Consider the following 10,740-nt stretch of genomic DNA (forward strand, 5'->3'; position numbering starts at 1 on the left):
AATAAGAACACTTATCGCTATATAAGCATAACAATTTTAACACACGAACGCCTTGCAGGCCGTGACTGAAATGAGTATTTGGCTGTCCCGGTGTCAATGAGTGAAATTGCAAAAAAAAAAAAAAACCGGTTTGCATGAATTTATGCAAAATAAATTATGGATGACCAATATCTAGCTAAAACCACGCCTATCATTGGACGTCCAAAATACAATTTGTACAATCTTGCATCTTGCACGAAAATCACAATTGTGCCTATACTTTGGACATAGCTTTTGTACATAGCCAGAATTTCCCAATTTCCCAATGGCTATATGAAGACCCGAGCGCAAGAATATCGTAAGTCCACTTGGCCATTCAAGATGTATACACTAAAGTTGCGTATAGTTTTGTATAGTTTGGTAATGTTTTATACATGTTCAGGGGCCAAAACAAATCTTTCACAACCTTTCATTACGTTTTCACCCTGGAACATGTATTAAACATTATAAAACCCTAAGAAACTATACGTAACTTTAGTGTATACATGTTGAGGGGCCAAGTGGACTTACGGTCTTCTTGCGCTCAGGTATTCATATACTGGTACCAAATTGTAAAGGTATATGACGTTTATAAATGAAAATTGGGGAGGGGGGAGACGGTTGCAACAACCCCCTCTTCGTAGTCCGTGTTACAAAACATGGCTCAGTAATTCTGGGGTTAGACCAACAACTAAACTCAAGTTATTCCTAGATTCAGGAATTTTAGACAAAGCGACAAAGTAAACAAGTGCAACAACAATAACAACATCGCTATATAAGCATAAATATTTTAACACGTGAACGCCTTATATACCACTAATTAGAGCTGTTGGTACAACCCACCTCTTAGTAAGACATGTGTAGTACAACCTTTTCGAAAAGGTTCCCCCAATTTCAACCGCTGCCCATCAATTTCCCACCCAGCCGGTGTGATCCTGTTTAGTGACAAAAATGTGTTGTAGAGAATTAGTGGTATTGCTCCTACAGATGTATGAAAGACGATATTCGATTCAATTTAAACCGGTGTATACTAAAATCAACAGTCTTTGTTGAATCAATCTACAATGTAAAGATTACCATTATATCTAACATTATTCCAACGGCCCGACTGCAGTACTTTCACACGTTGAACAAATTTTAATCTTTCCCCAGAGTAGGCCGGTGCACATAAAAGTTGAAAAAAAAACCCAGTGCATCCGGCCGGATTCGAACCGGCGACCGTCGTATTTCTAGCACGACGCTCTAACCAACTGAGCTAAAGAAGCACGGTGGAGAAGAGCGGAAGATATAAATCTATAGGTATTAGGTTCGAATGGCGTTCGTCACATTCCTAGCGGAAGGCATCAGAACTGCATATTTATAACAAATACACGAAGTCACATAAGTATGAAAATTATTATACTTAGTTCTCTGGGTTAATAGGATGAACAAATTTTAATCTTTGCCCAGAGTAGGCCGGTGCACATAAACGTTGAAAAAAAACCCAGTGCCTCCGGCCGGATTCGAACCGGCGACCGTCGTATTACTAGCACGCCCGACGCTCTAACCAACTGAGCTAACGATGCACGTTGGAGAATAGCGGAAAATATAAATCTATAGGTATGAATGGCGTTCGTCACATTCCTAGCGGAAGGCATCAGAACTGCATATTTATAACAAATACGCGAAGTCACATAAGTATGAAAATTATTAAATTTCCATCGAAAAATTGAAAACAAAACAAGGTCTCGAATCTCGTGTTCTAAATTGTATCGTACGAGCAAACATAATAATTGTATATCACAATAATTATTCTAAAATGTTTTAGGTCTCTTTGGGGAAAATGTAGATCTTCAACAATACAAAAGGTAAAACAAATGCTAGTTGGCTTTACCTCCCAGCTACATACACTCAGTATCAAAAATAAAATTAGTATTATATCGCGAATCTCACAAAAAAAAAAAAAAGAAAAAGGCAAACAAACCTAAAAAAAATAAAAAAATCAAAATTATTTGATATCAGAAGGACATTCCTCGTATTCAGAATGGAATTCGATATGTCTGATGTACTCACATGTCACACAAAAATACTGTGCAAAGGTTGCTATCCGTTCCTTAAATGATAATTTCACGGTTAATAATCAACAGGTATTGTGCAATTATTACCAATGAAGTATGACACTTTTAATTCATTTTATCTTGGCCTAGTATGCAAGGAACCCAGACAAATTCACTCGGTACGGGTCATTTGGTCAAAAAGGTTGCAATAGGTACGTTCAGTTTAAGCTTACATGATAGAATACCTTTTTACATAAATGAATACTCCCGTCAGAGAAACGCCTACTATTATTGAAACTAGTTTCGTTAATAGGACGTCATCGATCTTTTGGTTTGTTCCCTTACGCCGCTATGATGCTATTACGCCGTATACTAACAAATTTAATGACCAGGGGAAATTTTGGAACATTTTATAGAGGCCAGGTCAAAGGATCTGTAAGAGGTACGGGGCTCAAACTCGGTGACAACAAACCTCATGACATGGGGAACATTGTGGAACATCATGTAGGGGTCAGGTCAAATGTCATCTGCGGTCAAATCTATTATTGTATTATCTGGACATCTGTAACAGGTATGTGGCTCAAACTCGGTGACAACAAACCTCCTGACCAGGGGAACATTTTGGAACATTTGCAGGGTCAGGTCAAATGTCATATGGATGGGGTTAAAATTTAGAATTGTATTTTCTTGACATCTGTAAAGACTATGGGGCTCAAACTCGGTATCAACAAACATCCTTTCCAGCGGATCATGAGCCAGATACCTCCAAAACACCCAGTTAGTCCTCTTTCATGTCATGTGACACCACTCGAGGGACACACGTATTGTCATGACCCACAAATATATATATTGACAAACCTCATGACCAGCAATGACCAGGGGAACATTTTTGGAACATTTTGCAGGGGTCAGATACCTCAAAAACACAAACACGTCTTGCTAGATTTGTGGTGTTTGACCACGATTTGGGACTAGTTGTTTCTTGTTTTCTAAGTAAATAAAATATATTAAAAGGCGTTTGTATTGTTCAGTAGCAACTCGAACTTACTTACACGCGTGATTAAAGCATTTGTATTACAGTCCTCGTGTCAAATTGTACTTATAAATTATAGTATTGGCAAAAAAGGTCAGTGCAATGCGCGTAAAGCCCATATAACGAACACTGTATAATCGCTATAGCTTCCACGAAACCTTGGACAATTAATTTTGACATTCCATCAATATTATTGCCTCTAGTTTTAGTTGTTGCAATTCGAGAATACCTGTTACTTACAAACTCGGTTTATATTTACTTGATTAGAATTCAGTGTACACCCGTGACCATGCAAATACACAAAGCTGGCCAAAAATGGCGCCGGGGTTGAGACACCTTTGATAGGGAATGTGAATAACTCCCTCTCGCAACCCCTCTCCCCGATCAATGTTGAAACATACGTTTTTGGTCACACGCTTAAGGACCCATTCAGTGATCCCAGTGAACGTGTAAAAAAAATAAAAATTGTTTATAAATTGCTTAAAAGTAAAGGATAAATCATTCAAATTGTCAGTTGGTATTTTGAAATGAAAAATTTGGCAAAACACAAAGAAAACAGCAGTTTTAACGAAGTTGAAGCCTCATTCAAATACATGTAGCTAATTTAGATACTGTCAGTATCTAAATTACAGATTCATGTAAATGCCTAATTTTTGTCTTAAATACACGGCTTGCAACTGAACCACTAACAGGCTATGTTTACATATTTATGCCAATGACAAAGGTACCAAAATCTTAATTTTAATGATTTTTATGATTGTCTGGATGAGGAAATCACTGAATGGGCCTTTAATAGCACCCAACATTGATGGGAAAGGTGGAGGGTTGGGATGTTTGGAAAATGGTTATGCTTGAACCAAAGAAACCTCCATTTCAGCACGTTAATATTAACGGAAATAAGGCCGTAATGTAGTGTACGTTTAACGTAAGTGTCCCACCGGGCCACTCACATAAATGGTCTATACGCATGCGTGACCAAAAAAAAAAAAAAAAAAAAACAAGTAAAAGGGGGTGTTTTTTTAGGCAAGGCAAGTTACGCGCGTGACGCATTTAGGGTCTATAAAACACTGATTTTTAAGAATAAGGGTAGTTTTCTGAATCTAAACAACATGTTTAGGGTACCTTTTCAAATTTTTGGTAAATTACGAGTCCAAAAAGGGTACATTTGTTGCCTTTTTTATTAGCCATAAACTCATTAGGGGGTAAATTCTATATTAAATTACCTTATTAAGGGGCTAAATTTGCTGGTAGGGTAAAACTAGTTTAGGGGGTGTTTGAAAAAAATAGAAAAAATAATAGTCACGCATGCGCACACTGTTATATTTGAGTGGTCCTCCGGGGTTACCATCAGATTAAAAGCATCCGCTATCTCCACCGCCAGTGTGATCACAGCCCCATGTTTTTACACACCGGCGCGCCGGTCGGCGGGGCAGTCGCTCAGTACAGGGTACAGGGAAGTTGATACATCCTATTCATGATATATATTATAATATTAACTTATTATAATGCGATGAATCTTGCAGCAGGCTTGTACGTGTATAATTATCATGTGTAAACGGTGAATTTTTACAAGTTGCAAATCGAGTTGTGCAAGTGTTAATCATGGTAAATAAGATAAATGGTGAAATTTGCATATTGATAAACTCATAAACGTCGGGATATGAGTCGTGCATAACAGTATAAGTAGCGAATTGTTGCATAATTTATTGCAAATCTATTCTAGTTTAAGTATAAGAGTTAAATTCTTACTAAGTGAAAATTAAGAATATCTGCTATAATTGCACTCACAAATTCGAATATCATCTTTAACACTTATTGGCAATGCCTAATAACTAATTAGTATATGTTCACAGTCAATGACGATGATGAAAGCATGCATGCAAATAAAACAAATTTAACAAAATCATATAATTCCAAGAAATGTTTTGGTAGTATAGTTATACATAATGGGTAAGACAACCTATCAGACCCAGAGATGAACCCAATTTAATCTGTCACTATAGAACACAATGCTGAAATGAAAAACAAAATCAACAACAAACAAACATATATACAAAAGCAACAAATGTGATGGTGTCCTTGAGTTCATCCCTGGATTCTGAGAAAACCCAGACGACCAAATCCTTCAGTCAATGGAATTTGGGAAGCTGCACAGATAAATGGTGGATGTCACAATATATGTGCGGATAGGTTAATTGCGCTATTCCGGCTGCACAATGCCTAGTTGATGTGATCTGGTTAACATTCGGCGATTTTCAAAGATATACATAATATCAACACGTTTCTAATGTATTGAAAATCAGATTTTGGTAGGAATACAGTCATAGGAAGACATATGACTCTACTTGTCTGTTTGTTTTTCATTTAATACAAATTTATTTTGATGAATTGAACTGGTACGACTCTTAGGACTCGTGATAAATGACGATTAATTTTGTAATAATAAAATTAAAACGCTGGGTCACTCACGACGTCATTAATTGTAATTTATGTCAAAACCTGGGAGGACCACACACATCCGTGTTACTGTATACGTGCGCAATCGATACTCAATGATCCAGACAATGCCGTTTGAATATACCGCCCTTATGTATGCACCTGCTTGACATATCTTGTCACTTGCGGGAAGATATACTATAGGCCTACCCTAATAGCTTACAATAAATACCCCACCGTAAATAGCTCTCTTCATTACCTCGCTGTGCCATTATATACGCGTAGTGTACGTACTTTTGAACCATATTTTGTTCACAAATAATAGGAAGGGAGTGTGTTCAGCTAAAATGTTGGTTATCAGCAGATGCTTAATGATACCGGGAAGTGTTGCAGAAAGGTAAGCGTACTCTTTATTTATTCAAAATATCACATATAGTATCAATGAATTTAAATTGGAAATCCAAAAAGGAAATGTCAGGTCAAAATTCTCACCTTAGAATTATTGTGAAATAAAATCAAACCAAATTTAGGCTCCGCAAACAACGTCCAATTATTCCCATTGGTGTTTGCTACGCGTGCATATAATAAATTATGATTTGGGGCTAATTTGAGAAGAGTTAATGCCTCGAGTTTCAACATACACCGAGTGATGTTTTTTTTATCAAAAACATCGACAATTCAAGACTCTGTAAAAACAAATCAAGAATTTTCTGGGATAATTGCAACTAAGTATAATGAAAGTTATGATCTAAGCTACCAGATGCATTATTAATTTCCTGACTATGATAGTTGTGGGAAAAGATTACTTTAATGTTTTGGCGGGATTATTTCCCGCCAAAAATTTCAACCAAAAAGAGCATGTAGCCTTAAGTTGTATCTTATTCATTATAACAAATGTCAATTATGATAAAGTATAGTGACGTTTAAGATATTCTTTAGAATTCCTTTAAGTACTGCGTTACGTCTTTCTGGTGCTAACTGAAATCTATAATCTCCTAGTTACGACTCCTAACTTCCAATGTTGTCAATAAAATAAAATAAATAAATAAATAAATAAATAAATTTCGGAATTTATATAGCGCTTTTTCCAGAGGATTCAAAGCGCTGTAATTTCGCTGCGTGGTGAATCATCACAATCAGATCGCATCAACTAGGCTAGTTGCAGCCGAACCCGGCGCAAACCTATCCGGCGCAAACCTATCCGGCGCAAACCTATCCGCACTTAGGACTCCGACTCGGACTTTGCTAAAATTCCAAAAACTAGAAACACTAAAACAGCAAGAGGACAGAGAAAAATAGAGCCTAGGGGAAGGAGGAATAAGAGAAAGTAGCTTACTCATAACTACCACATAATGAATTGTATTGTATATTTAAGACTTGTATTATAAATTGTTGATATGTCTAGTAATTCTATTGATTTTTGTTTTTCTTGCTCAAAGAAGGGCCATGTTAATCACAACATAACTAAATGTACGAAATGTAAAGATACTGTTAACAAAGGTATTGGTGACAATTGTACAACTGATCTAAACCTATCAAGATTTGATAAGATGATATTTGACCCTCTTAAATATCAAAACGATGTTATTGATGATTCAGATGGGGATGAATTTAAATGTAGAACGTGTACTTATATGATGCCTGATCAATTTAGCACAAGTACCCTAGCATCTAAAGATAATAACTTCTCTATATTAAACGTCAATACTAGAAGTCTAAGTAAAAATTTTGAAAAGCTAAAAGAGTGTATTAAATCAACTAAACACGATTTCACGATAATTGGATTATCAGAAACCCATTTTAAAAACAAACCACATGATTATTATAAGTTAACTGGTTACAATACAGAATATGTTAACAGAATAGATCGTGAAAAAGGTGGTGTTTGTTTATACGTATCTGAAAATGTAAAATATAAGCTGCGAAACGATCTGTCAAATGCAACTTCCAACTATGAAGCTTGCTTCATAGAAATTGATCAAGAAAATGACAAAAATATTATTGTTGGAGTTTTGTACAGAGCGCATACGTCAATCGACAGTTTTATTCAAGACATAAATCCAACTTTTGAGAAAATTGCAAATGAGAATAAAACATGCTATGTGATGGGAGATTTTAATATAGATTTATTGAAAGAAGACACTTGTAGGCCTACACGTGATTATATCAATATGGTGTTTTCCTATTCATTCATCCCCACAATTTTAAGCCAACCAGAATAACAAATGAAACCGCAACAATAATTGACAATATCTTAACTAACAATCAAGATGCGGTCAATTCAGCTATTCTTATAACGGACATAAGTGACCATTTCCCCACTGTTTTAGTTTCGAAATTCAATCAAAAAACTAATCACAAGAAACAGTCAAGTACAACTTATAAGAGAATATTCAGTGACGGAAATATTAGATTGTTTAAACATAAACTGTCTCAAGTGAAATGGCATGAAGAATTTGACGGTATTGATGTAAATGATGATTATGACAAATGTATTAATATTTTAAAAAACTTATATGATGAGTGTCTTCCTCTTACGAAATACACTCCAAATAGGAGGAAGGATCCATTGTCCCCATGGATAACAAAAGGATTATTAAAGAGTATAAATGTTAAAAACAAACTGTATAAAGAATACAAGAGGTGTCCTAATGAGAGAAAGTTCACCAAATTTAAAGAATACAGAAATAAATTGCATACCTTGGTAAGGAAATCTAAGAGAAATTATTATGATGATAAGTTTCTGAAGGCGAAAGACAATATTAAAAAACTTGGACAACTATTAATAGTATACTAGGTCGAAAAAAGGTCTCTAAAGTTCAGTCATGCTTCAAAAACTGCTCAAACGATATAATGACTGACCCCAAAACCATAGCTAATAAATTTAATGATTTTTTTGTTAATATTGGACCAGAACTTGCGTCTGATATAAAACATGATGGTAAACATTTCTATGAATATCTCGAGAATCCAGAACAAAACAGCGTATACTTACCTCCTGTACTAGAGGAAGAAATTATCAAAATCATCAACCAATTTGATCAATCAAAAAGTCCTGGCTATGATGACATCGGAAATTATATTATAAAGAAGGTTGCAAAGGAAGTTAGTACACCTCTTGCTATGATTATGAACTTATCAATAACCACTGGTATAGTCCCTGATCATTTAAAGATTGCAAAGGTAATACCCATTTATAAAAAAGAAGACCCAGAATTATATTCAAATTATCGACCTGTGTCAATTCTTCCGTGTTTTTCCAAAATTTTGGAAAGAGTTATTTTAATAGATGTGTCAATTATATGGATAAAAACAGTATACTAAATGACAAACAATTTGGTTTTAGAAAAAACCATTCAACTGGTATGGCTATTACTGAACTTGTTGACAAAATAAACAGTGCAGTAGACAGCTCCAAAACTACAGTTGGTATTTATCTAGATTTGTCAAAAGCATTTGACACGATAGACCATCATATATTACTTTATAAGCTAGAACATTATGGCTTCAGAGGAATTGTACTTGATTGGTTTAGAAGCTATTTGTCAAATAGGAAACAATTTGTTAATTACAACGCTCATAGCTCCGAACTCAAACAAATAAGGTGCGGTGTTCCTCAAGGGTCAATATTGGGGCCATTGTTATTTATCTTATTAGTCCAGGAGCAAGATCTCACAGGAGGCCTAAATAAGGACTTGGTTCATCCCCCACTACATACAAGGTTTGACACCATAGGTAGTTAGTATGGACCCTCTAGATCACTGCTAGGTAGGTAGTGGAATCAAATTGTGGTATCACTTTTTTTTTTACAGGTCATTTTATGTATGGACGTATAATCGCATAAAATCACCAAAAATAGGACAAAATTAAGGGTAGGGGAGATATAAATTCCCATAACTCAACTTTTACTCGTGATTTTGAATTCATTTTGGTATCAATATGTAGCTAAATGATTTTCCTAACTTTCTAGTATTATTTTTAAACAAAAACAGGTTTCATTTGAGCATATTTGGAAGTATATAGTCCATAAATGAGTAGTAATCTGATTTTTTAAACCATATGTGTAAAGTTTGACATTGGCCTCAAATCTCACAACTATACCACTTTATATTTTCAAAATTGATTCAGTTTCCATTTTTAATTTTTAATTTAAATTTTAATGTTTAATTTAGTTTTTAATGTTAAGCATATCAAGGGAAACATTATTGTAACAGTTCCAATCATTATAATATGTATGAGTTCGTTGGGGTGTCTGTGGGACGAGGTGGGGGTGTGTGTGTGTGGGGGTGGGGCGCTGGGTGTACATAGGGTAGGTGTGGGGGTGAGGGGATGAATGTGTGTGTACATGTCTTAATATGTCACTTCACTGCACCAACTTCCATTTACAAAATCCGTTAACTTTCCATTGATGTGAATATTTATGTGTAGGACGTGAGTAACCACTGGGAAAAAGACAGAAAATGTTTTTAAAAAAAAACCCAACAAAAACTGATGTTGATTTCTCTCGTATATCAGCATAACATAGAAAAATATTAAGGGGTAGGGGAAAATAAATCATCAGAACTCAATATTTTACTCATGATATTGACTTCATCTTGGTATTAATTCTATTCAATTCAATTTAATATGTATATCTAATTGATTGTTCTAACTTTTTGTATTATTTTAAAGCAAAGCGACCATTAGTTGTCAGGTAGATACACAGAAACTGTGAGAAAAGGGTACGTTTTCTATGTCTAACAGCGTAAATATGACAATATTAAGGGGTAGGGGAAATATAAACTGCCATAACTCAACTTTTACTCATGAAAATGAATTCATCTTGGTATCAAAATGTATCTAAGTGATTGTTCTAACTTTCTAGTATCATTTTAAAGCAAAGCAACCATTAGTTGTCAGACAGATATACAGAAACTGTGAGGAAAAGGTAACTTTTCTATGTCTAACAGCGTGAAGATGACAATATTACGGGCCTACGGGGTAGGGGAAATGTAAACTGTCATAACTCAACTTTTAGTCATGAAAATGAATTCATCTTGGTATCAAAATATATCCAAGTTATTGGTCTAGCGTTCTAGTATTATCTTAAAGCAAAGCGACCATTATTTGTCAGGCAGATATACAGAAACTGTGAGGAAAAGGTAAATGTTCTATGTCTAACAGCGTAAAATGACAAATTTAAGGGAGTAGGGGAAATTTATAACTGCCATAACTCAA

The 10,740-nt window shown here is 35.1% G+C and overlaps 1 non-coding gene across 1 annotated transcript; it reads right to left on the reverse strand.

The window, feature by feature from the left end:
• Window positions 1-1,209: 1,209 nt before the first annotated feature.
• Window positions 1,210-1,283, reverse strand: Trnas-aga (transfer RNA serine (anticodon AGA)). Its single transcript has one exon. It is a non-coding gene; the product is annotated as a tRNA-Ser (tRNA).
• Between the last annotated feature and the right edge of the window lie 9,457 nt (window positions 1,284-10,740).

This window comes from Amphiura filiformis, chromosome 2 (assembly GCF_039555335.1).
Source record: "Amphiura filiformis chromosome 2, Afil_fr2py, whole genome shotgun sequence".
NCBI lineage: Eukaryota > Metazoa > Echinodermata > Ophiuroidea > Amphilepidida > Amphiuridae > Amphiura > Amphiura filiformis.